This window comes from Rana temporaria, chromosome 4, assembly GCF_905171775.1.
Source record: "Rana temporaria chromosome 4, aRanTem1.1, whole genome shotgun sequence".
In the NCBI taxonomy this organism is placed as follows: Eukaryota; Metazoa; Chordata; class Amphibia; order Anura; family Ranidae; genus Rana; species Rana temporaria.
This window is the reverse complement of record NC_053492.1, coordinates 89,812,847-89,839,681: the sequence shown is the minus strand read 5'-3', so window position 1 is coordinate 89,839,681 and position 26,835 is coordinate 89,812,847.

The following is a 26,835-nucleotide window of genomic DNA, read 5'->3' as shown; positions in this document are numbered from 1 at the left end:
TTGATCACCTGTCAGTCGGTACCTGAGCGACTAGAAGGGGATCCAGGCATAATTCTTTCAAGGAGGATCATGTCCGTGAGCATAGTCAGTCAGGGCCTGTGGCAGAGGTTTCTCCCTGAGTTCATTCCAGGAGGGTCTGTGGCAGAGACTTTTCCTGAAACTTTGAGTTCATTCAGGAGGGTCTGTGGTAGAGACTTTCCCTAAAAAGGTTTGAGTGATACTCTGGCTGCCAGGTCACTGAGAGAGGCCTGTGCGGGTACGCTAAGCCCACTCAGGCAGGAGTGGCGCAGAAAATGTTACATGTGGAAGCAGGACTGTTTCCCTATACTATGCCTGAATCTGCTGTTCTCCTTCTTCCCTGAACTCTTTGCTTTCACCACAAGTTTATTGTTTTTAACCGGCTGGGTAATAAAGAGCACAGAAAAGACACTTGCCATGGACATTCCATTACTACTGCTATATGCATCATACACCCCTAGGAATTCTGAGAGCCACAGGGTAAATGTGCCACCCAAAACAAACCAGCATCTCCTTCGGGGGTAGTGCTACACAAGGGTAAAAGAAGAACTCTGATAGTAGCCTTAGAACAATACTTAGACCCCTTTAACACTCAGGCCTCTAACACACGACCTAGTTTCTCGGCAAAAACCAGCAAGAAACTTGCTGGGAGATATTTTTTGGCCGAGGAAACCGGTCGTGTGTACATTTTCGTCGAGGAAACTGACGAGAAACTCGACGAGCCAAAAAGAGAGCAAGTTCTCTATTTCCTCGACGGGAATGGAGAAACTTGCCTTGTCGAGTTCCTCGACAGCCTAACACGGAACTCGACGAGGAAAACATGTGTTTCGCCCGTCAAGTTCCTCGGTCGTGTGTATGAGGCTTGAGGCGGCTTTAGTGCTAGAAATAGCCTCTGAAAAGCGCCTAAAAAGCGTCTCCCATTCATTGCAGTGTGTCTTTTCACACTGGGGCAATGCGTTTGCGGGACGGTCCAAAAGTCCTGCAAGCAGCATCTTTGGGGTGGGTTGGGAGTGCTGTAAATAGCTCTCCCAAAACGCCCCTGCCCATTGCAGTGAATGGGCAGCATTTCCAAAGCGCCTTAAAAGCGCTGCAAAATTGGACATTTTACCTTTTTTTGGCTTATATACAGTAGCATTTTTCTATTAATTGAATTTTTTGATTTTTAATAGAAATAAACACACGTATGCACATTACACTCATTATCAATTGAAGGTCTGGGCCAAGCAAGACTTGTTTTATATACCAGTAAGACCAACATGCATAGGTCTTACTGGTATTTAAAAAAAAAGGAAAGATTTGCTTACTTCCTCCAGAATTCCAAATTAAAATAGCTAAATGCCTTTTTATAGGACAACTGCTGCAAGTGGTCTGTTAATGATGTGCTGCTTTACTAAATAGGCTCTTATTTATGAAGTCCTTATGTTTGTAGGCCTTATACACATCTGCACACGTTTGATGCTTCACCACTGACTCTATGTAACATACATCTTTCTGTAAATATAGTGTGTGAAAGGTAGGTTCAAGCTTTATTTTTGGCAGCTTTGATTTTATATATATATATATACCGTACTTTATTTGGGGGGGGGGGGGGAATCAGAATATGGAATTTCATGCAAGGTCAGCTTTTGCAAGCTACTTTTATTTGAAAGCAAAGTAAGTTCTCAAAGTTTATATGTGCTAAAAAGTAACAAGAGATTCTGAAAAAGATCCTAAAAGCTTACAGAACTAGTTTGATCTTCTGAAGCTTTGTGCTCAGTTGTAGAGTACAACTGTACCCTGTAGAGGAATAGATATATACAGATATATACAGTGAAAAGCTGAAAAGCCTCGTACACACAGGCCGAATATCGGCCTAGATCAGCCGGTACAGTAGAATCCAGCTGACAGTTGGTTAGTGTGTACAAGTCCTTATTCGGCAGAAGACGATCTCACAAGCAACCAAAATCGGCATCCAATTATCAGCCAATTGCCGGCAAGCACTTACGGGGGTGTTCTGGCAGTACATAGATTATCTCAGGTTTTTTTTGTACAGCCCGCTGGGTTGAACAAAAAAACGTACCATGTGTACCAGGCATTAGCCCTCATCTGGCACATACAAGTATGGCACTGCAAGTAGCAGGATGCTCTTATTTGGGCAGCACAGTGACTTAGTGGTTAGCACTGCTGCCTTACAGACCTAGGGTCCTCCTCAGTTCAAATCCCAAACAGAATACTACCTGCATTGAGTTTTCATGTTTTCCATACACTTACATGGGTTTCCTCCAGGTTCCCCCCCACCCACACTCCAAAGACATGCTGGTAGTTTACTTATCTCCTCTCTAAATTGGCCCTACTATATGTAATGTATGCATGTGGGATAGGGACCTTAGATCATGAGGTCCTTGAGGGCAGGGACTGATATGTATATACAATATGTATAGCTCTGTGTAAATTGTTGGTGCTATATATTTATTACAAAAAGGAAAACAAATGGAAATATGTGCACACCCAGGGGTTATCTCCTCATTCCAATTTATTATAAAAAGTGTAGAACAGCAACACAAAAATCTCTCAAAACGTGCATAGCATCCCCCTACAAAACCCCATGTATAGTGTGGGACCCCATGCATAGCCTCCCCCTACAAAACCCCATGTATAGTGTGGGACCCCTCCCTCCTACAAGAGCTGGGACCCACTATCACAAACCCAGCCCTTACCTTGCCCTAAGCTAAATGGGACCGCTATACACCTCCCTTTCGGAACTGGAACCAATGAACCGTATGCATGTACAACCATGTTCATTGGTTCCAGCTCCGAAGGGGAAGTGTATAGTGGTCCCATTTAGCTTAGGTGAAGGTGAGGGCTGGGTTTGTGATAGTGGGTCCCAGCTCTTGTAGGAGGGAGGGGTGCCACACTATACATGGGGGGTGGTGGGTTTTGTGGGGGGAGGCTATGCACTTTTTGAGAGATTTTTGTGTTGCTGTTTTACACTTTTTATTATAAATTGGAATCAGAAGATAAACCCTGGGTGTGCATATTATTTAATTTGTTTGTCTTTTTGTGATGTTATGCCCTTTGTGAACACACCCTATCATTATGTTGAGAGGTACCCTTATGATAAATATTTCACCGGGCTCCTAGTTTGCATGTTTTATTTTTTATTTTTGCTATATATATATATCTATCTATAAATATATATATATATATATATGTATATATATATATATATATATATATATATATATATATATATATGTATATATATATATACCTGTAATAAATAAAAAATAATAATGTCCGTAAGCAAACATAACAAGTCTAAAACCTTCACTCTCTGCTACCATAAGTATTGATTTACCCATAGGCGTGGGCACACCCTAATCACCTCATGCAGTGCTGATTCCCCCTGCTTCCTGGCGCCCGCTGTCTCCTCCCTGCAGTGCTGCCAGCTTACCTCCTCACCTGTCCCACCAGCTGCTATGGGGGGATGTTTTAGAAAGGAGAGCGGGGGAAAGGGGCTGGTAAATATTTCATTTACCCCTTCCTTTTTTGGATGAACGCAGGAAGTGATCTGTACCGATCGCTCCGTGTTCATTTTTAACTGAAGTATAGTAAACTATGTTTGGTATAAGTAATCAAGGGCCTTCAGACCCTTGATATTTTACCAAAGCCCTCTCCATTGGGGTTCCTAAAAAATAAATAAAAAATGTAAAACATAATTACAAAAATAAAATGTAAAAAATAATTACAAAAATAAAATTGTAAACAATAATAAAATAAAACATTTCTGACACTGTCCATAGCCCTCTCTGCTCTGCTGATATACACACATATGCGTTTGTGCTCTGGGGTGCAGACCCTAATACAATAGGCTGGGCATACCAATGGGTTTACCGAGGGCTGTCACCGTTTGTCTCTGTAGAAAATCCCAGCCAATCAATCATAGCCTGAGCAAGCTTGGCTAGAAATTGTCCACCTTAACCATGGAGAAAAACACAAGCATGCAAACATTTCTTGATCCGACCATAAACAGCATGGTCAGGAGAAAGTTTCCTAATGGCATCTTTAGACTAGCCACAATCTATCTCAGCTGAAGACTAAATGCAGCAATACGTCCCTTACGTCTTATTGTTCTTTCATCTACTTATCTACTTGATCTTTATTACTCGTGGTGTTTCACAACATCTATTAATTACAGGTGCACATAGGTGTGGGTGTCATATACACCTGTGATGCTTTGTAATAAATTTCAAGGCTAAGAGAGTGCTGTGAATAGCTATAGACTGAGGTTCAAAGCCAGGTACACATTACACATCAACAGGCAATAGCGACTGCAAGTACTGAAGTAGTTGAGTTATTTAGTGGTCTCTTTCTTCAGTGCCTTTGAAGTAGGTCATCCTGACAGGAATTGCAGCTTCAGAACACTTTATGACCTTGGACAAGAGTGTTTATCTTGTTGAGCTAACACAAACATACACATTTTATGCTTCGTATGCCTTAAGTACACTCCTTCATGATGTAAATTATAAAGCTGCTATAGGAACTTTTTATGGATGAAGTCCACCAACTTTATTACATGATTAAATCGAAACAGTTGAATTATGTTTTTATGCAGAGACATTAATGCAGAGCTGTATTTTCAAAGCCTTTTAAAATGTAAAGTTTATTTATACCCAATGACAAAAAATGATATAAGCTTGAACATGGCAATGTAATTTCATTTTTCATTTTCAATATTTTGAAGTCTGCAACTTCTACGCCCAATGAATCCTCCACTGAGATCCTTGTTTAGGCACTTCGTGTTGCAAAGTAACAAGGGTCTGTCTCTGTGTCCCACTTGTTCTGTGTTGTCACTGAGGCTTACCGTGGACATTACAAATGGCCATTTTCACACATATTACAGCTGTAAAACATTCTTGACCTGCCCCCATAGGGTGCCATATTATGTGATGTTGGAAAAAGAACTTTAAAGTGGGACTTCAGACAAATCTTTTTGTCCTAGTTTTGGGTAGGAGATCATAGAAAGGTTAGCACAACTTTTATGTTTTATTGCTGTCTGTCTCCACACTGGGAGGGATACGTGACCTCTTATTGCAATGAACCATTCCATATGGCAAGCAATTGAGCTCCCAGCTTCCGAGGCTCCTCCGCCTGAGGTACACCCCCCGATAGGGGTTCCCTCAGGCATGACAGTCTAAAACGCCATCCCTCAGTTCACCCAGCTGACAACCCCTTTTCCAGAACATTCTTCCCGCAAAAAGAGGAGGCGCCCAAGAGCTGTGTCAGTTACCTACTGCTACACTAAACACATACCTCCCAAATTGTGAAGTTCAGAATGAGGGACACCTGGACACTTGGGGTTAAAGTTGTTGAGCGGGGGGTAATATCACGGGGGGAAAACACATTTGTCATTGAAAGTTGTTGAGCGGGAGTGGCCGCCCGACCGTCGAACATGACTTAAAATTAATAAGGGACCGGGGTGCTATTGCAGACTGCCTGGGCGATGGGTGCTTGTCTCCTTCCTTCTCCCGTTCCGCGACTTCTTCTACTCAAGTTGGTAAGTGGATATTACAGGGGGATCGCAGAATGGCTGGGATGGGGAGATCGCAGGATGGCTGGGATGGGGGAATCGCAGTATGGGGGGGTGGATGGGGACATTGCAGGGGGGTCGCAGGATGGCTGGGATGGGGAGATCGCAGGATGGGATGGGGGGGATCGCTGGATGGGATGGGGGGTGGACGGGGACATTGCACGGGGATCGCAGGATGGGATGGGGGTGGACATTGCAGGGGGATCACAGGATAGATGAGATGGGGGTGGTTGGGGAGATTGCAGGATTCAGGATGAATGGGGGTGGACAGAGAGCTCAGGAGAGAAACAGAAAGCATAAACAGTGAAATTCAGATTGAGACACAGAACACTTCCCCCTTTCTCAGCACACACTCTCCTTATGTTCCCATTTACATCAGGCACTTTGGGGGAGTGTTAGGAGGGGTGATCCAGGGATATTAAATAAATAGACAGGGGGATAGTGCAGGCTGGATTATAGTGTGAAGTGGAGGGATCCGGGCTGTGGATGGGAGAAGTATCTGGGGAATGGAGGAGCCCAGGAGTCTATCAGGATCTTCCGTCTGCGGATCGGATTGGATGAACACAGACATACGGCCCGTGTTCATCCGATCTCCCCATAGGGAGACACAGGGCGGTCCCTGCACAGTGTGCGGAGACCACCCTGTCATCCGCCGGCTCAGCGAGGATCTACGGAGCGATCCCCGCTGAGCATACGGACACACGGAGGCGGATCATTACTGATCTGCCCCATGTAAAAGGGGCCTAAGGATCGTAGATGTCGTCTTCGGGGGAAGAGCAGTAATCAGAGCTGGGGGAATTAAATCACTGATTACAGGGAGAGGAGTAGTGAAGTTGTCAGTGGTGGGGAAGGAGTGGAGAAAACCAGATCACCCAGACTGAGAGGAGAGTTTGCAGGCAGGGGAATGTGTGTAGGTGCAGCCGTGCAGGGGGAGCAGAAAGATCACCTACCTGTCAGATGTCAGAGAAGCCCTCCATGTACCTTTCTGGTGGATGGCTACTATGGTCCCTCACAGTCACCGCCGACTGCAGTCCCGCCTTTTGCCCTCAACACTTACTGTGGGACTCAGTGAGGCAGACAGGCATCCCTTCCATATCACTCCGCCAGAGACAGACAGGCTGGGGGCCGGAACTATAAACGAACTGTCGGCAAATGCGGCTTAGCTGCCTCCGCCCCTACAAAAGAGTCCCGCTCTGCTACTGCCTCCTGGGGCCCCACTGATGGAAGGATGGGGCCCTAACAAATGGTATTTAATGATTGGCCAATCTATAAGCTGCTCACAAGCTTTGAAAACTGCCTGCAATCTACAAGAGTGAGTGGCAGTGAAGGCAATGCGGGAAACAGCTCAGCTGAGCGGGATTGCGGGACATAAGTCTGAATGCGGGGCTGTCCTGCAGAATCCGGGACTGTTGGGAGGTATGACTAAACCACTCCCCTGCCCCTATATCAAAAAAAAACAGGCCTAGCTTGCAGCTTAGGCCTGCTTAAATTTACCTGCACTGGCAGCTTACACAAAAACCCTTAGACTTAGCACCTACCTAAGGTAGAGGGTTCTACAAATAGTGCAAGGGGTCTCTGCAGAGTGCAGAGTCATGCACAATTTGGCGATTTAAGATAAATATAAATATAAGTTGCAATGTATCCGCATGTCAGACCCATGTCAGTCTTATGTCCTAGCCTGGCTTTATAAATTTGGTTTGAAGTATTTGCAGGGACAGTATAAAACAGAATCATGAACAGTTTTAGTCCTGTTTTATGTCCCCTGGAATTTCAGAAGGAATTGTCATTATCACGGTAATGTAACTATAAATAAAGGTATAATCTGACCTATTGAAATCAAGATATGTCTCAAAGTATAGACAATCTAGAATGAAATCATTGAATTATATGGGCATACAGGCTGCATTTTCTTGACTACATGCATCCTCCACTTTCAATGAGCTTTTTCAGTCATAACAGTATTTCTGAAATGAAAAACAGAAGACATCGATAGAGATGGAAGGAAACAATGTATACACTCCAGTCATAGCATGATAAAAACATGCATGATGTGATTATGTCAGCATGTGCAACAGATTCTCCTATCCAATCGCTTACAACATCCTTATTAATGAACATGCCGTTTTCTTTGTCATCGCAATTGGCCAGAGCTCACATATTGGAATAATTACTTCTTGGTGCAATGTAAAATAGATATGTGAGCTGAGCTGACATTCTAACACTGATTGCTAAATCAATATGCTATTTTTTCCATCTCGGTAAAGTGGAACCACTTGCACAGATGTTTCTTTGGGAAAGTATTGAAGAAGTGATACTGACATCAGCACACAGTAGCTACATGGCAGAAAAACACATCTGTGTAGAGATGCAACACTAGAACAGGGTGGGGGGGTATCCTGATAAGAGACTATGTACCGCCAAACCTTAAAATAGGACATTTAAAAATCTCTACTCTACTACCAAACAAGACACCTGTTCATGACCACAAGTGGCCCTGGCAGTCAAGAACCTCTGACCAAAGTTGCTGACAAACAAATTCACAGACAGATGAAATACAGATACTGTGGGGCAGATTCTCGTAGAATGGCGCAAAAATGGGCGGGCGTAACGTATCTCATTTACGTTACGCCGCCGCAAGTTTTTCAGGCAAGTGCCTTATTCACAAAGTACTTGCCTGTAAAGTTGCGGCGGCGTAGCGTAAAACACCCGGCGGAATTCAAATTTGGTGGGTAGGGGGCTTGTTTCATTTAAATGAAGCGCGTCCCCGCGCCGAACGAACTGCGCATGCGCCGTCCCTAAAATTTCCCGGCGTGCATTGCGCTAAATGACGTCGCAAGGACGTCATTGGTTTTGACGTGGACGTAAATTACATCCAGCACCATTCACGGACGACTTACGCAAACAACGTCATTTTATAAATTTTCGACGCAGGAACGACGGCCATACTTAAAGGATCACTAAAGTAATTTTTTTTTTAGCTAAATAGCTTTCTTTACCTTACTGCAGTACTGGTTTCATGTTTTCATTGTTTGTTTTTGCTTTGAAGTTGCTGTAATTCTGCTCTGATCTCCACACTTCCTGGTTGCCTGTTTCCTTATAACCATGGTACTGGGAGCTTTTCACGATGGTCTAAGCTGTCATTACTGTGTGTCTAAAACTTAACAGAACCAATCAGATTCATTTTAAAAACAAAACACTGCCCTGGATTTGTTTGTTTTTGTTCTGTGGGTCTCTTTACATCACAGAAACATGAAACCAGTTTAAAAACAAAAGTGAAACTGTAGGTACATTATATGATTTAATTTAATCTATTTTTAATCATTTTTAAAAGGAATCAGTTAACTTTTATGTCTCTATACCCTGTAAACCGTAATTTTAGCAAAAAAAATGTTTCCTTTAGTGACCCTTTAACATTGGCTGCGCCTCATATAGCAGGGGCAACTATACGCCGGGAAAAACCTAACGTAAACGTCGTAACTTTACTGCGTTGGCCGCGCATACTTTCGGGAATTCGCGTATCTAGCTAATTTGCATACTCGACGCGGAAAACGACGGAAGCACCACCCAGCAGGGAAAAAAAATTGCAGTTACGATCCGATGGTGTAAGAGACTTACGTCTGTCGGATCGAATGGATATCTATGCGTAACTGATTCTAAGAATCAGTCGCATTGATACGACGGCCCAGATTAGGACTTACGACGGCGGACATGGCGCTGCGCCATCGTAAGCCCTTTGAGAATCTGGGCCTGTATGTTTACTGCTTTAGCTGACACTTTAAATCAATAAGCACAACGCTGACACATCAAACCCGGTGATTTATGCACTGCTTGCCAAATACATCCCATGAGGTTACGTATAAACCTCTTCTCCTACCTTCATTAGAGGGCCCTAGTTTTCACTTTCCCTCCCAAAAGGAGTGAGTAACTTGTATAGCGCTACAAATGTGAACTAAATCGCCTCAAAAGGAGTGGCTTACCTGTGTAAATACATCTGAACATGACCCATTATAACCATATTTATACTAAATCACACATATCCATCTTTTATGAGATCTTATAAATTGAGACAACTGATAGATGTAGTGTCATTGTCATACCTCACCTGCACAGGACCACACATTACATTACAGTTAGTTTTGTCTACAAGAATTCATGTACTTGACCAAAGTGTTCAAGGAAGAACTGCTTCACTCAGCCTCGGTCACCTTATATTGTATTCACCAATCAGTTTTAAGCGCACAGTGAAATACCGTATTTATCGGGGTATTGCGTGCTCCGGCGTATAGCGTGCACCCCTAATGTGGACCCGCAATTCCTGTAAAAAAAACATTACAGTTTTGGTGTCTTGCACGGCGTCCATTGGCGGCCTCGTCGGGTCCGGCGTCCGTCTGCGGCTTCGGTGGTGTCCTCCCGGCTTCTCCCGCGCTGTCTCCCCGTCAAATCGACGTTTCCCGTGCTCAGTTTGAACGCCTCCGCCGACGTATACTATCGAGTGCAGTACACTCGTCTACATTCGGCCAGGCTCGGCTTCGCTCGTGCTCACGCTCTGTGACGTTTATGCGTGAGCACGAGCGAAGCCGAGCCTGGCCGAATGTAGCCGAGTGTACTGCACTCGGTATACGCCGGCGCAGGCATTCAAACACAGCGCAGGAAGCGGGTATCGGCGTATATCGCGCACCCACGATTTTGCCCTGATTTTCAGGGCACAAAAGTGCACGGTATACGCCGATAAATACGGTATGTGAGATGGAAAACTGAATGTTTGAATCCAAACTGGTTGTTTCAGGGCAATGCAGACTATGGACACATATATTTATATGATTGTTCAATCCAACATTCCATTTGACTTCTTGAATGTGGCAATCAGTTTGTTCTTATGAAAGCCAAATCATCCACAGGGAAAACTAGGCAAGAGGCTTGAGTCTGGTGGATGTCTAAAACCTGGTACACACAGGTCGTTTGTTTTTTTGTTCAACCCAGTGGGCTGAATGAACAAAAAAAACTGAGGATCACTCTGTACTAACTGTGCATTGTTAGTACAGTGATCTCCCCACTGAGCTATTGTGTTCTGACAGGAGGACTACCCCCCCCCCACCAGAACACACCAGTTAGTGCTCGCAGCTATTGGATTGAACAGATGCTGGTCTGCTGCTGGTTTTTGAGCATGCTCATTCGACAGCTGGACAGGCTGAATGTCGGACAGTTTCTGTTGAACTTGCCAATATGTGTATTGCCGTGTGTACCAGCCTTAAGGGGCCCAGATTCAACCTTCAGTTTCCTGCAGTAAACCAGGAGGATAGTGCAAACTGGTCAAAACTATGGCCCAGATTAACAAAGGAGATACGACGGTTACGCATAGATAGCCCTAAGATCCGACAGGTGTAATTGTTTTACACTGTCGGATCTTAGGATGCAGTACGGCGGCCGACGCTGGGGGGAGTTTGCTTCGTAAACCAGCGTCGGGTATGCAAATTAGGAGTTACGGCTATCCACAACGTTTTTTTGCATTCGCTACGTCGCCGCTAGTCTAGTTTCTCGTCGCAAAGTTAGTCGTCGTTTTGGGTGCCCTAACTTTACACAGCACACATATGTGCTGTATAAAGTATGGCCGTCGTTCCCGCGTCGAAATGTAAAAATTCACTTCGTTTGCGTAAGACGCCCGGGAATACGGAAGTACGCTACGCACGTCGCGGTTCGAAAAAATGACGTCAGTTCGCGCAAAGCGCGGCGGGAATTTCAGAACGGAGCATGCGCGCCTAATTTAAATGGCACACGCCCCTTTGAATTACGCGGGCTTACGCCGGAGGCCGCCGGCGTAGGTTTTCATTGCAAGTGCTTTGTGAATCAGGCACTTGCGATGAAAACTTGCGGCGGTGTAACGTATCTACGATACGTTACGCCGCCGCACTTCTACGTGAATCTGGCCCAATGCACCTGCCTGTCACATGACAAGGGAGGATGCTTTTGGTGTTGAAAGGGCCATGCCAGTACAGAAAAAAACAATAGGATGGCTCCTTTGGACTTATTGCAGTGCTTATCAAATATTGGGAAAGTGGGGGAGGCAAAGATGCTAAATTGCCTAAGGCCCAGGGCTCAAGTCCTGCGGGAACGCGTGGGAACGGAGTTCCTGCACTTTTTTCACAGCAGGAACTCAGTTCCCTTTGCAGGACTAGAGCAGCCGAGTCGCCCGAACCAATCCTTCACTAAGCAGCGATGCCCAGCTCGATTCACTGCCAGGGGCAAGCGAACCTTAGTAATCCTTTATGTTACTGGCCGCTTCCTGTATATGGATTCATCAGGTAGTGTGCGGGTATTCCGTCACTTCCTCGATGCCCCAATGTCTCCTGGAAGCTTTTGTCATTGTTCCCAGGAGACATTGCGGAGGTCTGCCGCGAGTTATCACGGGATTTAGAAAGAAACATGCGGTTTAGTAATAATGCATATGAGCGTATCATTATTTTATTTTTTTGATGGGGGAGTGGATCTTGGGTGAGAGTTCCAACACTTTTTTCCCCAGGACTTGACCCCTGCTAAGGCCACATGCTTCCAAAATTTGTCTCAATTTCTACTTGCCTGTTCTAACTTTTCTGATTCTGCCAACAGAGTGATTCAGGGCTGGGGTCCAGGGCCCACTACCAACTGGTTTCGTTGCCGGCACTGGTTGTGACATCAAAACACTGCTGCAGTCCTCAGGACCTGAGAGGTCCCAACCACTGGACAGCCAAGGGAAAGTGTCCATGTCACACAGGCAGCAAAGAGGATACCCAAACAAGGATGCTCCTCTGCAGTTCAGAAGACTGCAGCAGTGTTTTGATGTTACATCCAGTTCCTCCCATTCCTTCTGTATTGAACTGCATTATATGTGTACTGTCCCCCCTCTACATTGTAAAAGCACTGCATAAACTGTTGGCGCTATATAAATCCTGTATAATAATACAAATTTTATTTATTTCAGGTACTTATATAGCAATGTCAATTTATGTAGCGATTTACATACACAGTATATTGTACATTCACATCAGTCCCTGCCCTCAAGGAGCTTACTATCCAAGGTCCTTAACTCATATTCATACATACATACTAGGGCCAATTTGGACAGGATCTAATTATGCTACCAGCATGTCTTTTTGAGTGTAGGAGGAAACTGGAGTACCCAGAGGAAACCCACGCAGGCACTTATGTAGGTTGCAGAATTATGTTGAGATTTTTTGTTTTGGGGGCCAGCCCAAAACAAGGAAGGAGAAAGAGCTCACCTCAGGGAACCTGTAAGTGAGGAAGAGCTGGTTGGCAACCCTTTGTTATTGAGGTTCAGTGTTACAACCCATCAGTCTGGCCATGCTTTAGACTTGATTCTCTTTAGGGAAATAAGTCTTAATTTCAAGGCCACTTTGACTATTCCATGGACAGACCATTGTGCTATGTCATTTACTAGTTTATACTTCTTAAAGGTAAACATTTCCACCTCTATAATGAAGGACTGTTCCTTCAGAAATTTTAGGGAATTCCCACAAGAAAGGTTTAACTCTTTACTGGAGAGGGAGCTAGTCTCCACTCCGGAATCTGATGTAGAGACTGTGTTCAGGGCTATCCTTAATGGTATTGTGGGGGCCCTGGACACAGTGGCACCCTTCAAACAGAAAAAAAAAGAAGGTAGGTAGGGCTTTTAGCTCTGCCCCATGGTATACCGAGGCTCTTAAGGTGCAGCGAAGAGAGGGGAGAGCTTTGGAACGGGTGTGGAGAAAGAATCCCTCCCCGGATTCAAAGATGTTATGGAAATCCCAAATGGGGCTTTATAAGAACGCCATCCTGCTCACAAAGAAAACTTTTGTGGCAGCGAGGGTGGAGAAAGCCAACAATAACGGAAAGGAACTTTTTAGAATTGTCCAGGAGTTTACTTCCCCGAGGGCACGTCACTTAGAAGCGGAGGTTTCCTCCCAGACAGCCCAAATGTTTGCCGACTTTTTTGTCGGGAAGATAGAAAAAATACATCTTGGCCTAAAAATATTAGCAGAGTTGAATGGTCGGTTAAATGCCCCAATTCAGCCTGATATTAAGCCAGATTTACTTGACCACCCTCAGTTCTTTTTTAAAGATGTGACAGCGGACTTTGTCCTGGGTCTTATTTCTCAGGCCAAGGACTCTGCGCCCCCGAGTGACCCCTGCCCCGGTAATATTTTTAAAGGGGCCAAACTAGTTCTGGCTCCCTACCTCGCTAAACTTATTAATCCTACATTTTTAGAAGGTACGGTCCCCTCTTTTTTTAAGAAGGCTATTGTTACGCCTATTTTGAAAAAGGTTGGCTCCGACCCGTTAGACCCCAATAAATCCAGGCCCATTGCCGGTCTTTCTTTCCAGGCAAAAATCGAGAAGGTAGTCTGCGGTCAGCTTCAAGCCCATGTGGAGGAGTTTGACCTACTGGACGGTTGTCAATCCGGGTTCCGTCCCAAACATGGGATGGAGACGGCCTTGGTCGATGTTCTGGACAACCTACTGGTGGATGCGGATGGGGGTTTTCACTCCATCTTGGTCCTTTTAGATTTGTCCGCAGCATTCGACACGATAGACCACCAAATCCTTCTTTCGAGACTACAGGAGGTGGCGAGGGTAAGCGATCAGCCTTGGCTTGGTTCGCTTTGTTTTTGGAGGATAGAGAGTTTAGGGTGAAAATGGGGGATCACTACTCCGACCCTAAAAAGGTGACTTGTGGTGTCCCCCTAGGTTCTTCCCTCTCCCCCCTCCTATTTAACATCTACCTTCGCCCTCTCCTCGCCTTGATAGCGGGGATGGGACTCCGTTTTCAGTCGTATGCTGACGACACCCAACTCTTTTCCAGAATTTCGGCTGACTCTCCTGCGGCTGAGGATAGGTTGGGTGAGGGAATGGACGCCATAAAAAGATGGATGGGGCTCAATTTCCTTCAGCTCAACCAGGCCAAAACGGAGGTGCTGCGGTCCGGCAACATTACGGGAGAGGTTTGGGTGTTATCATGGCCTGACAAAGGTGGGGAGTTTCCTAAATCTGCATCTACGGTGAGAACGCTGGGTGTCCACATTGATGAGGGTCTAACCCTGGGACCACACGTGGACCAGGTGGTCAAAACTTGCCACTTTAAAATGCTTCACCGCTTTCTGCCCTACCTGACTGATCAGGCCAGGATCGCTGTGGTGTGCGCTCTCATCCTTCCGCATCTGGACTACTGTAACGGGCTGCTGGCTGGTTTACCTCTCTCTCAGATCAAATGCCTACAGAAAGTCCATAATCAAGCGTTAAGGTTAGCCCGCAATCTGAGAGGCCACTGCCCGACCTCTGGGCACCAGGCAGCCCTTCATTGGGAGCGGCCACTCAATTCCGCCTGGAGGTCCCAATGTTTATATAAAAAAAATTGGGGGGCAGAGCATTCTCCAGGTTGGGACATAGAGAGTGGAACCTCCTGCCATTGGCTCTTAGGCAGACCTCAAACCTGCTCCAGTTCAGGAGGGGACTAAAAACCCTTATGTGGACTGAGGCTGGGAAGATGGCTGTGCGACAGGGGGTGGAAACTGAAGGGCTGATATGTTTTTTTCTTCTCTGGGCTTTTTTATTCTTTTACTGTTTTTTTTTTCTATTTTTATTTGATTTATGTTATTGTTTTTTAATGTTTTAATGTTTTTTTTTATTGTTTTAACGGTTTTGATGTTTGTGATTTTATTGTTGTTATTGTATGTACGGCGCATGGCACCTGGTCCCATTGCCGGGTAGCGTTTTGATACTTATGTGATTTAACGCTTAACAAAAATATTCAATAAACAATAATAAACAACTGATTTTGGGAGAAGAAGGAGGTCATGTAAAACTTTATTAGAAGAAAAGTGTGCATCCTGTTCATGTTTACAGTAAAAGGTTAAATAGGCTGATCGTGTGGACATTTGTTTATTGCGTGATGTGGGCCTCAAGCCAGGAGCATGTGAGTAATAAAGATGGCATAGTTCCTTTAAACTATAGGGGTATGATACTCTATTCCTTTCCTGTTGCACGAGGACAGTGGGAGGTGCCCTTGGCCAGCATTAACATTGTTGGCAGCAAATCAGTGCCCTGCGTAAACTTGGACAACAACTTTTTGGTAAAAAATAACATTCTTTTAATAGAATGGGGAAGGGTTAAAGCCTGTCAGGTTTTTACTTCAGTCTCTGGGCTACAAACTATTTTCCTCACTTCCTGTCCCAGTAAAATCGGTCAACAGGACAGAAAGTTAATTGAAATCTTAGCAACAGGGACAAGGATGGCATTATAAGCCTGTAAGCGATTCTAACCCTTTCCCACAAAACTGAAATAAAAGAACATTTTGGCTGGAAATCAAAAAGTACTAGAAAAACCACTTGCTGACGACATACAATATGTTAACTTCAAGTTTAGGAAGTCTTACATAATTTCCATATATATAAGGTAACTTCTGTTTCATGTTATGTTTTACTCTTTCAACTGTATGTTCAAAAGTGTATATTAAATCTTAAAAGACTTTATAACATTTAGTCACATTTAGAAGATAAAAGACACCTGATCCATAAGCTGGTTAGTCATTTTGACACCAATATAGCAACTGCGGTCTAAAGGCAAGAAGGCCTTTAGTCGTGAGATGCCCTATAATTGTGTGACTCAGGGACAGGAAACCAGGTCTAAAGAGACTTTACAGCGCTCAATTATCTGCCTCATACAAGTCACCTAATGGGACACCACAGGCTGATCTGCTGTTGTGTGTTTTCTATTGAAGGCTTAGCCTGACAGGAATACTTTCAGAATGAGTGATATGTTCGGGGCTTGCTGTATTCATTAATAAATCACTGACTATGGCACATCCCTACAGTGCTAGACTGGACATAGATTTATGATATTGCACGCAGCACTGCTCCCATCTGATCATCTTTATCAAAATGAGACAAGCAACACCTGGAATCCCCCACATTCCCCCACGGAGAGAAGTAGAACAGCACATCTGCTTGTGGGTCACGTGAGCGCAGCAATGTGGGTTCAACCAGTCAACGTTCTCAGCACTAATGGGTCAAGCACATAACAGATCGAACTTGGGGGACTGAACCTTACCATCTCCATTCCTTTGCTTACTGTATTCATTATATTACTATTAATTTGCCTTTTTTAGCTGGGTTACTATAGGCTTGTCATATTGGAACAAGCAACCTTCCTATTTTCTCCTTCCAGCCCTATGCCAATTAAAAAAGAAACTGTGATTTTTTTGTAAGTGCTCATTTTGGGTTATTATCATAAACTTGCCTGCAAGTCATTTTGATGTGGCTTTCGCTTTTTGCATATTTTCTGCTATATATTTTCAGGATTTCATATTTCAGTGACATATTTTTAGATTCTCAAGCTAGTATCTCTTTGTAAATTAACCCTTTGTTGACGTGGTCTGCCTCCGATTTTGCACCTCAGATGGCTGATGATAAATTACTATTTTTCACGTTATGGATGTAATGTTGGCGACCCACCCCAACCAAAGCTAATTGTTGTCTGAAAGCGCAGGATCTATACAAGATGGTAATATTGATTTTTTTTTATGCCCCATATTAATCTGATAATGCAATGTAAGATGTCTCTCGCTCAAGTCATTCATCCCCTCATTCCTTCAAAATAAACCTCTCCTGCCATTGGGGTTGAATTACTAAAACGGGAGAGTGCAAAATCTGGTGCAGGTGTGCATGGTAGCCAATAAGCTTCTAACTTCATCTTGTTCAATTAAGCTTTAACAAAAAATCTGAAAAATAATTGGTTTCTATGAAGAGCTGCACCAGATTTTGCACTCTCTAGTTTTAGTAAATAAACCCAGCTCCATCAATTTTCAGATCGAAGGATGTCAATCGGGAGGATGCCACCTTGGCCACTCGTGGCTCAAATTTTGTCCAGCTCATTAGGAATTCACTCCATATATGGGAAGCTTTAGTTGCCTAAATGATTACCAAAGCAATATTTTCAGTAAAAAATTATAATAATAACTTTTAGCACATACAAACACAAGATACACTCCTAAAATCTTACAAAATATAAAAGGAAAAACACAGCATTGTTAGTAAATAACACATTTTATTGTAAACTTCAAAAACAGCTAAAAGCCAGAAACCTATACGGTATTTATCGGCGTATAACATGCACAGACGTATAACACTCACCCTAACTTTAAGAGTGTAGTTTCACTAAACAAACGTTCCACAGCCCCTGCACGGTACACAGACCCCCTGCACAGTACACAGACTCCCTGCACAGTACACAACTCCCTTTCCCTGCACAGTACACTGCCCCTTTCCCTGCACAGTACACAGCCCCCTTTCCCTGCACAGCACACAGCCCCCTTTCCCTGCACATCACACGGCCCCCTTTCATTATAAAGCTCCCCCCCCCCCCCTGCACTCCCAGGAGACTCTCAGTCTCCTGGGTCAGCATTGCCAGCATACTCTAAAGTTGAGAAAACATCACTGTCAGCCTCTTCTCATACACCACTCCTCCTGTGCCACTGTCATAAATCAAAGCTTCTAAATACCTCAATTAATGCCGGACCCGGTCATGTGACTGCTTCACTGTTTCATTGACGGTCACATGACTGCTCTCCTCCAATCAAAAGCTACTTTCAAGGAGGAGGCATGCCAAAAAGAGCAGTGTTAATTGAGATATTTAGAGGCTTCCATTTACACTGAGGGAGGAGCAGTGTATGAGAAAGGACTGGCAGTAATGTTTTCTTAACTTTAAAGTATGCTGGCAGCGTTGTCCCAGGTCCAGGAGAGGCAGGCAGCCGGCCTGAGACCCCCCCAAAGGGTGGCACCCGGGGCAGACCTCCCGATTCCCAATCCCTGTTGGTAAAAAAAAAATATTAGCGTATAACACGCAGGCACAGTTTACCCTCTATTTTCAGGGTAAAAAAATGTGTGTTATACGCCAATAAATACAGTATTTAGTGTTATATTATAAAGAAGCCCTCAATTATTTTTTAACATAATTAGTGCAGGGATAGCTAATGCATCTTGTGTACTAAGGGGCATATATGTACACGTGTGTGACCTAATTGTGCATATGAGTATATTATATGTATGGGGAGGAAGGAGATCATTATTACATTTTGTTATTTTATTATTTTGTTACATTTTACTTAATGTAATCTCTTTATAATGAGCAACAAAACTGGATCTTGAGGAGGTAAGAACTGGTATAATGGTAGGTGCACATTTTGTTAAGCTTGCGGAAGTGAGCAGGCAGCTAATTAGTTCTACAGTTCACTGACAGGCCAAACTTTAACTTTAAAACAAGCTCACGGCTGCTGATAAGATCAGTTAAAGGACATTCCTCATACAGACTGTATAATTTTCAATCAGTGTGAACAGAATAATTGAATTGTATTGAAAAGAGGGATCAGTGCAGTACAACAAAGCAAGAAGCTGAACCCTATAAAAAATATGTAATTACAAACTATTCACAGAGAAGAGGCTTGTTTAAGCATTAAAACCCAGTGATGAGAATAGTATTGCAGTAAGATGACATCATTCGTGTGCATAATTTAAAAAGTCTAGAGATTCACTAAAATAAATGATTTGAGTGACCCAAACTATCCTTTAGCTCAGGGGTCTCCAAACTGCGGCCAGAGGGCCGGATGTGGCCCCTTGCTAGCCTTTATCCGGCCCTTGGGGCAGTATTGCTCCCAATGATATGAGGCACTATTCCTCCCAATGACACCAACAATGGGGCTCTCTTTCTTACACTAATAGCAATGATGGAGCACTATTCCTCCTCCTACTGCCCACCAACACTGGGGCCATGTTAATTCTCACTGATGCTCGGCCCTGGGGCATTTTCTACCCCCATTGGTCAGAATCCGGCCCCCCTGAAGTCTCAAAGACAGTAAACTGGCCCTTTGCTTGAAAAGTATGGAAACCCCTGCTTTAGCTCATGAAGGCAAGCACCCTTTTCTATAAAAAAATAAATAAATAAATTACAATAACCTAAATGAACGTGTGGGTTCAACAACACTGAATCCCTATCTTTTGCTGGCAATAACCTCAACCAAATGCTTTCTGTAGGTGCTAATCAGACATGTAAAGCAATTAGTAGGTCATGTGGTCCAGTTCTGTACACAAAACTGATTTAGATTCTCTGTAATTGTAGGATGTCATACTTGAACCTGCCTCAGATCACCCCCACAGCACTTCATTAAGATTGAGGTCAGGGCTCTGCTTTAGTATTTCTAATACAGACTGTCTTGAGTTTGAATCGATCTACATGTTAAATGGATACCTTCATCACATGCACTTTTTCTGATTTCCTGTAGTGCCAGACACTTGTTTTTCTTTTGCTGTTTTTCTTATGCTGATAAACATAATTTATGTAAATCATAGTCTACAGCCAATTAAGTTATACAGTCAGAAGCTTGGTATTTTATCTATTCATTATTGTAACACTTGCAAGTTCTTGTTATCTTTTCTGTGTTAAACCACACACTGACCAAATGTCTCATACTTTAATGTTTTGCCTAAAAAAGAAACCAAAAGTTGCCCATTTGATCCTGTTTTTTTCTCTGGCAGTCAAATCCTAACAGCAGGCTAAAGCTGGCCATACGCGTTAGGATCTCTCTTGTCCAGCCTGCATGGTTGAACAAAGAAAACATTTGATCCTCAAATTTTCAGTGTTATGCCGCATACACACCATCACTTTATGTGATGAAAAAAAACTACATTTTCTGTGAAGTAAAAAACAACGTTTTTGAAACTTAAATTTTCAAAGACGAAGTTGCCTACACACCATTGTTTTTTCTCAATGCTCTAGCAAAGCGAGGTTACGTTCACCACGTTTTTCCATTGAAGCTCGCTTCATAACTAGCTTCTGGGCATGCGCGGGTATAAAAATGTCGTTTTAAACGTCGTTTTTTGCTACACACGGTCAATTTCTGTGAAGTAAAAAACGACTTTTTGAAAAACGACACATAAAATTGAAGCATGCTTCAATTTTTTTTGGTCGTTATTTACAAGACATAAAACGACGTTTTCCCCCACACACGGTCATTTAAAGTGACGTTTTTAAAAACGTTGTTTTTTTTCATCACATAAAGTGATGGTGTGTACGCGGCATTAGCTACTGTATTCTGTTTTCTATTCAGCACCCAGAGCTGTCAGAACACCTGAATAGTGCCTGCATCTGATTGGATGCAGGTACTGTTCGGGTGAGCATTTTACGCCTAGCTCCTTTGCTAAAAGTAAGTTGAAAATCTATTTTTGTGGTGCCAACAGGGCCACCCATGGAACAAATTTTGGTCAACTCAGCAGGACTTGAATGAAATTTGATCGGTGTATGTCCAGCTTGAGTATATTTTGCTGCCCTTCGGCTTACTTGCTGTTGTATCACAAGAACACCATTTATGTCTACAAAATGGAATACTTCCTTCCTATCATTGCTACTTCTCACCTTCGGTAGGCCATAGACGGTGCTAATTTCTTTCCTGCTACCAGAAATGTGTACGATCCCCCCATCAACACAGACAGTGTTGACAGGGGAATCCCTCCTGCCGAGACATTGTATTCCCCCAGTGGGGGGCCAGGGGAAGCCATCCCCGCCAGGAGAAGACGGTAATTATTGCTAGCCACTATAGCAGCCGCTTGCGATAATCACAAGTAAAATTCAGCACGCTGGTTGTACCCAAGTTGATCGATTGATCAACTTGGTACATTCAGCCTGCTCATACATGGTTTAAATCTCGGCATGCTCCTGCTGAACCAACTGAGATTCAAACTGTGTATGGCCCGGTCTAAGGGAAAGCCATTAGTAATAAAAGGTTGGCCTGTTACAATCATTAGTAATGTTAATGAAATCTGGCATCTGCTCCTCCAGCAAATTCCTGTATTTCAGGGCCAATATCAGTGCATAAATATGTTCTGTAACTGCAAACATCCCCAACTGGAATCACATGCTATTTTCACAAATGGAATAACAAAAGTATCTGGAACAGGAATAAGACAAGGAAACTATTACCATGAAGTAACATAGTGCTCATTGTGACTCATCAGAATCAGTCCATTTGTTTGGAAATTGTGTCTGGCATGGAGCATTCAAAAATGAAACATAAAATGTACAACAGGAATAGAAAATAAATTGCAGTGGAGCCTTTTCACATCATGATAACCTTACTATTTGTTTTCTATCTCTGAGCAGCATATAGTAAGCATACCAGATTGCTAAAATTGAGTTTGGGAATACCCATGCACCACTTATAACACAAGCTCCAACCAGTTGTGGATGGAGCTTGTCACACCCAAGTGTGAGAACCGGAATAGCATTTGCTAGTGCCCTAAAAGTGGGCTGAGGCTGATATTCACGTTGATACAAAGTTAACATGGCAGTCACTCCATCTTAAAAGCGATACTAGTTCATTCACTAGTTAAAGCGGGGGTTAACATTAGATTGAGGCTAATTACGGGAAGCACAATCGGGTGTTTTTTTTTTAAAACAATGCCGTACTTACCGTTTTAGAGATAGATGTTCTCCGCCGCTTCCGGGGATGATCTTCGGGACTGGGCGTTCCTATTTGATTGACAGCCTTCCGACGGTCGCATACAGCGCGTCACGAGTTGCCGAACGTCGGTGCGGCTCTATACGGCGCCTGCGCACCGACGTTCGGCTACTTTCGTAAACTCGTGACGCGCTGTATGCGACCATCGGAAGGCTGTCAATCAAATAGGAACGCCCAGTCCCGCAGCCCATACCCGGAAGCGGTGGAGAACATCTATCTCTAAAACGGTAAGTACTGCATTGATTTAAAAATAAACACCCGATTGTGCTTCCCGTAATTAGCCTCAATCTAATGTTAAAAATAGATTTTTTGGGTGAACCTCCACTTTAACACTTTGTAAACCGCAGCACAGTTCATTATTCTCTCTATGCTCTGGGCACCGGATTACACTTCTCTTTTGGTGCAGCACTTTTGAGTTGGTACCGCTAAGCTTTTACCGAACTCCACCAGCCCAGTAACCAGTCACCTCACTCTCAGTGACATCGATCCATATATTACACTCGGATACTAGGAAGTCAACTCTTGAATATATTCCAAACTGATTAACCGCTGAGGCCACTCTCTCCTTTTCTCTCTTCATCTATCATGACATTAAAGGCTGGGTCCCTAGGACGCCCTGTGCCAGCAAGAGGGGGACCAATCACTAGGGAATGAGCCAAGCTACCGACTAACTGGTTGCTTAAGCACTTGACATTAGTACTGTAGTTATTGGCAAAGGAAATATAGCCTGCTCCAGGTAGCTTCTCTGCTCATTAGACATTTATACAACATCTTCAGTAACTCCTCTCGTCCCCTAGTTAAGCCCTGTTCTTTGGATACGCTATGAATGCACCCCTTTGAATAACTTCAGCCCAGACAGGATTAAATAACAGCAGAACTTTTCTATCACTTGTGAAAACTTCATCCGTTTACAGTTCACAGCATGTTACATTTCCTTCAGCATGGTTTATAGTTTCAGTCACACTTTCTAACTGGCATGCATCCTGATAGCCCTTCTTCCCCATAATTATCATACATCCCTAATGCAAAAAGTCCTAAAAAAGTCAATTATGTCCATATCATGGGAACCCCAACTGGGTTCCCACTGAGGGGAGCACACTTAAGTCAAGTTCGGTCACATAGTGGGAGCATCGCATCTCTAGTTCCCATCCTGGATCAAAAAACCAGCCCAAACAAGCTGATCTACTGTATTTATATGCCTCCCGACAGGGGGCAGTCACATGAACACAGAGAAAGCAGTATCACTCTCTGATTTTGCATGCCGCATAGGGCAAGCCCATTCAGTTGAATGGGCTGCCCAATGCACCGATTGTTCCTTTTCGGGCGACAAGCTTCACGTGATTTTGAAAGGCACGGTTTGCAATATGGCCCTGATGCACGACAGTCGCAGCAGAATCGCCTTACTTTTGGGGTGCCATTAAGGTATAATGCACCCAAATGCACATTGTACAGTAATCGCCACGCAATTTGGAATTGCCGGCAGAATTCCACAGTGTTAGTGGCTATAATGCCGAGCCTCATTGCTTGTTATCTGCTGGAGAGCACTGCCGATTCATTGAGGTCAGTAGAGATCACCACAGCATCCCACGATACTTTACCCAACACCATTCCAAATCCACTTTAGGCCTAAAAGTATGGATCATCAAATTCATACCAGTCACCATTCCAGTGGTAGAGAGATTTAAACATTTCTGCCAACGGGCGACTTATTGGAGAAACGCTCTGGATGTACTTTTGTCTGAAGGTATTAATGAAGAACTGGAAATTAACACCTTACTCTAAACATCACCACTTTTGACATACAGACTACTTGACCCGCCTCCTGCGATATTGTGGTGTCCATGATTATCCATTATTAGTATAAGATCCACCCTTAACCTCTCACCTCATCTTTTACTTTACACAAGTCATATGACATGCTATATTCAGTTGTTCATTTATTCCTTTGTATTCCTATACCTATTCAGTATAATATTCATGTGTCAAAATATTCATGTGTTATATATGTGTTTGTATATATATATATATATATATATATATATATATATATATATAAAACCATGATTCCATTAATAATTAGAGGACTATTCTAGGCCATCACTATTCACATCTAGCTATAACCTTAGTTACTATCCATTATCGTTAGATTACTGCTACTGGTATAATCAGTACAATTTGTACAGTGTCCACAACATCCTATTTCCTGTCACCCATGCTTTTTATTGTTAAATCCCTCCGTTAAGTATACAAGAATTATGACCCTATTTGCATGTGTATAGACGCCCGGATGCACCTGTAACATGTCTGTATACTTATTTATTATCGGTATACTTATTCATTGTTAACTAGTGCCATTTATGAACGGTACGATACCCCTGTTTCAAATTCCTTCAAGATTTCATTGTATTTAGCACTAACATTAACGATAAAATTTGCGTGTGTATGGCCATTCGGCCACCCTCGCAATACACCTGTTACTCTCTTTATAATTATGGATTTAACATAAATCCTCACCCCATCACTCTTAAGCCAGCTTGAGAAGTATGGGCATAGGTCTAGCGAAGGAGCCACGCATGCTCCAAAACGTGTTACCGCCCACTTCTCACTGACACCTTGTGTGTCCCACAGTGAACCCGGAACACAGGCTGCCCTGCTGCCTCCTTGCTCTCGCACGTATGAGAATATCTCACAGCTGCTGGACGGCTCAACACTGCTCTCCACCACCGTGCTGAGGACGGACTTAAACCACAGATGAGGACTTCATATTTTACCATGCTTTTAACACTCCGCAATCTTGTAAGTGCTTTTAACCCCGTTGCACTTTATTACATTTTGCATACTTCAGTTAGAGGTGCCTTTCTTACCTTTTATATCCTCAGAGTTGCTTCTCCTCAAACCAAAGTGCTGCCAGAAGTGCCACCTCACCATTATCATCCCCATGACCAGCTTTCCACCTCCAGGATAGGGTTTTCAGGGACTATCTAAAAGGTAATAGAGTAAGAGATAATATGGCAGATTGGGGTAAGGAGTTCCATATGTTTAGAGAGGCTCTGGAAAAGTCCTGGAGATGAGCATGGGAGGAGGTGATGAGGGAGCTAGAGAGCAGGAGGTCTTGAGTAGAATGAAGAGAACGATTAGGTTGGTATTTTGAGACTAGGTCAGTGATGTAAGAGAGGGCTGAGTTGTGGATGGCTTTGTAATTAGTTGTTAGTATTTTGAGTCCAGGACTACACCTAGGAACTTGGCAATGCGAGATGGGTTTATAGATGTGCCATTGATATTTATTTATTTATTTATTTCAGGTACTTATATAGCGCCATCAATTTATGCAGCACTTTACACATAGGCCCCGTACACACGTCCGATAAACTCGACGAGCAAAACACATCGTTTTCCTCGTCGAGTTCCTTGTGAAGCCGCAGAGGATCTCGGCGAGCCAAGTTTCCCCATTGACTAACGAGGAAATAGAGAACATGTTCTCTATTTGGCTCGACGAGTTCCTCGTCAGTTTCCTCAGCCAAAAGTGTACACACGACCGGTTTCCTTGGCAGAATACGGCTCCCATCGAGTTTCTGGCTGAATTCTGCCGAGAAACTTGGTCGTGTGTATGGGGCCATAGATTGTACATTCCCATAGGGCCAGTTTCTCAAAAGAGTTACGCCGGTGTATCTACAGATACACCGGCGTAATTCGAAATTCCCGCCGGCGTATCATTGTTTTGTATTCGCAAAACAAGATACGCCGGAATTAGGCTAGGATCCGACTGGTGTAAGTCACTTACACCGTCGGATCCTAAATGCAATACAACGCTGACCGCTAGGTGGCGTTTACGTTCAGGTCTTATTTGACTATGCAAATGAGCCTGATACGCCGATTCCTAACTTATTATAATGTCCAGCAAACTTCCAGGGGACTAAAAGCACTTCATACTTTTACCCAGCAATGTTCCTGGATCTAGTAATGCTTTATAATAAGACCCAGCAGTGTTCCTTGCTCTAAAAAGCTTTATAACTATACCAGCAATGTTCCTGGCTCTGGTAATGTTTTATAATAATACCCAGGAATATTCCTAGTTCTTTGCAAAGTTTTAAAATGATACCCAGAAATGTTCTTGGCTCTAGTAATGCTTGATAATGAGACCCAGCAATGCTTCTGGCTATTGTAGTCTATTGTAATGCTTTATAATACCCAGCAATGTCCCTGGTTCTAGTAATGCCTTATAATAATTCCCAAGAATGTTCTTACTCTATTAATGCTCTATAGTTAGAACCAGCAATGTCCTTGGCTCAAGTAATGCTTTATAAAAAAAAATACCCAGCAATATCTCTGGCTGTACTAGAAATGTATAGTAAGGTCCAGCAAAATCCAGGGCTCTAGTAGAGCGTCGTAATATCACCCAGCAATGTCCCCGGCTCTAGTAAAGCTTTATAAAAAAAACAGCAATATCCCAGACTCTAGGCCACACAGCCTCTTTGGTTGCACCATAACCACCAATGACTCTGTGAGGCCCAAGTGCTTAACATGCACAAGGCTTGAAGTGGAACTAAACGCATAAATTTATGGTTTCCCAAAACAGTTACATTCAAAGCATGCCATGAATGATAACTGTCCCAGTTGTTTTTTTTTTCTCAACTGAACTGTCAATCCATCAAATGACTAGTCATTACCAATCACATGTGCAGCTCCATGCCGACTCCACATTAAACAGAGGCTA